Source organism: Equus przewalskii, chromosome 2 (assembly GCF_037783145.1).
Source record: "Equus przewalskii isolate Varuska chromosome 2, EquPr2, whole genome shotgun sequence".
Taxonomy (NCBI): domain Eukaryota; kingdom Metazoa; phylum Chordata; class Mammalia; order Perissodactyla; family Equidae; genus Equus; species Equus przewalskii.
In genome coordinates, this window is record NC_091832.1 from 29,130,863 (window position 1) to 29,134,699 (window position 3,837).

Consider the following 3,837-nt stretch of genomic DNA (forward strand, 5'->3'; position numbering starts at 1 on the left):
CACGGAGACAGACTACCAAGGACGTCCACCTTATCTCGTCACCCTCCTCCCTGGGAACAGCCTCACAAGGCCAAATGCAGGCTGGGGGAAAACACTGACCAGCAAGGTCACAGGCTCTCCCCCACCCCATTCCTTGCAAACCTTTAAAACTCTTTACCCATTTCTTAACGAGGAGCCAGTAGTTCTCAAGGTACTAGCCAGCTGCTAGCTCCCCTTACGTGGTAAAGAAAGTAAAGCTCTTTTTCCTTTTCACCCAAGACTCTGTTCTTGTTATTTGGATTGGCACCGGATTCAGAGACTGAACTTTTGGTAACAGTCTCTGGTTTCTTGATGCTTTTTTTGGTGTAAGTTTCCTACTGCATTGAATATGATTCTCATATTTAAAGATATACAGCTTTTTTGTAGAAAATGACCCCCAACTGCAAGCCAAGTACTTCATTTAGTGCAATAGCAGTCAAGGATAGTTTGTCATTGTTCGATTTTCACCTTGTCTGAGTAAGGTGCCACTCCAACCCATAAGCAATGGCGCATTGAATCCTCACATCCAACCTGAAGTAAAGATAATTATTTTTATTTATCAGATGAAGAAACTGAGGCTCAGACAGGCGAAGACACCTGTGCAAGGTCACACAGCCAGGAAGTGGTGCCACTGCATTTGGTACGTGGTCCATGAGACCCCAGAGCCCAATGTCTTCCCTGCTGCACTGCACAGCCTCGCAAAAACAGCTTCATTCTCATGACCGAGCCAGCCATTCTCTCCAGAGAGAAAGGTTCAAATCAGGTACACTGAGCTGGATCCTGGAAATCTTTCTCTTTCCCCTGGGCAATGGGCAGAAATAGGTCCATCACCTGATGCCCTGTCCTTGCATTTTTGGCAGTTATCAAAGAACTAATTCAGGAAACTCAAGGTGACCCAGCCCAGGTGGTGAGCTCCTCCTTCCCATAAGCTAGCTCTGAAGAGGCACTGACCTTTGTCCCTACCCCTGCCCCTGTCTGGCACCTGCTCCTTCCATATGCTACTTTCTTCTAGCCTTGGGCAGAGTTAAGGGGTCACAGTAGGGCAGGAGAGCTGTCCAGGAGAGAGGCCCCACCTCTCTCGGTGCCTCCATGTCCCCCTCAGCACAGTGAGGGACTTGGCTCAATATCCCAGGAGTCCTCTAAACTCTGGTGATACATGGGTGGGTTTGCAACAAAAGTCCAGGCTGAAATGAACAGATGTCTTGTTACAGCGTCTCAAATTTTTATTTGCAAGGAGAGATGTTTCCATTGGATGTGATTTTGTGTTTTTTCCATGTAGTTAACCAGTTGTCCCTGCCCCCTTATGGAAAAGTCCATCCTTTCCCCACTGATTCATCATGCTACCTGTCATTATGTATCCAGACCAATTTCCATGCTTTTCCATTCCATTGGTTCACTTCTCTGCACCAACACCAGATTTACTTTAATGTAAATCTCAGTATTTGTTAGGGTGAGTCTCCCATCTTGCTCTTCAAAATTATTTTGGCTATTGTTGGCCTTTTGTTCTTCCTTACATATATTGGAACCCATTTATCAAGTTCTACAAAATATCCTATTGGGATTTTGATTGAAAAGTGTGCCACAATTACAGATTTGGTGAGAATTTGATATTTTTATGATATTGAGATATTCTGGACACAACAGCTCCTTTGAGAAGCAATGAGGTGTGTGGCCTGGGCTCTGAAGTCAGATCTGAGATAGAATCCCAGCTCTGTGATGGGGGACAAAGCACTTCATGACTCTGAGCCTCAGCTTCCTCAACTGTAAAACGGGGATGATGATAGTACCCACTTCACAGACGGTCATGAGGATTAAATGAGATAATGCACGTGAAGCACTTAGCACAGGGCTTAGCATATAGTAGGTGCTCAATAAGTAGAATCTGCTCTTGGTAATGATTATCCCCTTCTGCTTCTCTCATCAAAATTGGTATCTGCTTCCTGGGTGCTTTGCCAAGGAAACTTCTGTCCCTGGAAAAAGTCATGGACTTATGGGAGAGATGAGACAGGCAATTTCTTGCCATCTCCCAGTATCTTCCCCCATACTCTCCTAGGAGCTCAGGATCCAGCACTGCACTCCAACTTCAGGCTCAGTGAGGCATTAGAGGTGGCGGTTGCTCTTTGCTGGAGTAGGGCAGAGGAGGACAGCGGAGGTCCAAGCCCTTGGGCCCTCAGTTCTGGGCCACCTTGGGTGGGAACTAGCCTGTTGAAACCCTAAGCTGTTGGCCTGGCCCAGATGGAAAGGACAGACAGAAAGGCGGAGACAGCTGAGGTGACAGACAAAATGGAGGGAGTAGACAGACAGAGCGCATCCCGGAAGAGTACGGATGGGCAAAGCCTGAAGTCCCTTGGAGGTCATCTGTCATGCTCCTACCTCCAAACTTATTGGTGCCCCAAGCCTTTCAGACAATTTAGGGGTGGGGTGGGCGATGGCTGTGCTCATGTTATAAGATCTTCCTGGGGACACTATCTAATCTTCTACCCCCTTCCTCCCCTCTCTGACCAGCCAGAAGTGGGGCTCTGAGAGCCTCCAGAGAAGGATAGATGGGAAAGGTATATGTGGCTACTCACCAGGCAGATTGAGGGCTCCATCCCCAACAAATAGCAGCAGCAAAAGCCACTGGCTGCCCATGGCTCGGCTAGTTGATGGTCCTGGAGGGCAGTGGGAAGGAGTCCTGGCCAGAACAGGGGAACAGACAGCAGCTGAAGACAGTGAGGCGCTGCTGGCACTGGTGTCACCTCTCACTTGCCCGCTGAGTATACCACCTTGTCCCCCGTTGTCCAGGTTCTTTCCTAGCAGGCCCCAGGGGGCTTTTCAGGGCTGGAACCAATGCTGACGGGAGGAGGATGGAGGGTGGAGTTTCCCATCAGCTGCAATCAGTGGGCCTCTGGGGATTCCCGTTCCAACTGGTGAATATCCCCAAGGACCCTACTTTCTAGCCTTTGCTGAACTGCTGGGCAGAACTCTGCACCTTCCAGCCTTTCCCACACAACACCAGGGAACCTGAGTCTCAGCAACATGGCTGATCTCATCTGTCTCCCAGCTCCCGGCCTGAGAACTGGCCATGTTATTTTAGAGCTGGAGATCAATCTTATCATCTCTCCATCGCACTGATGGGGAAAATGAGGTCCAGTGACTTGCCCAAGGATGAGAATCCAGGTCTCCTGTCCTCCAAGGAGGCTCTTCCTATTGCCCTTGACTGCCATAGCTTTCTCATATTCTGCATTGCCTAGCTCAGGAACCTTCTGTGGCTCTCAATGGCCTTTGGTGTGAGGGTCCCAAAGAGTCCTCCCAGGTCTCAAGTTCCCCACCAGATTTCATTCACCTGACCCACAAACTCCTCCTGCTGTCTTCCAGCAAGCTTCTTCCAGTGCACCTCTCCTCCAGAGAGCCTGCCAGGACCCACCCTTTGCCCACTCATTCTCCATTGCCCGGATGGAGCTGCCTGTAACTGCATGACTTGGTCAATCAAGCCCATCAGACTAGGGCTCCTCAGAATTAGGACCAGTCTCCTCCACCTTCAGAGAGAGAGAGAGGAGAGGGTAGGGCTATCTCCTTCATCAGACAGGGGATCCCAACTATGAGGACCAGACTTTCACCCCCAAAATTTAGGACCCTAAGGACAGGAATTATATCTCTACCATTAAGACAGAAATTTTCAGGGTGCAGATTCTCTCTCCCATTAGACTGGAAGCCCTGGAGAACAGTCACTGACTTTCCAAGACAAACAGGCTTTTGAGGCGCAAGATCAGTCTTGCCTATCAGACCTGGGGCAAGGTTGCCCCAAGGGTCTGGAGATGCACCAGTCAGACACATTGA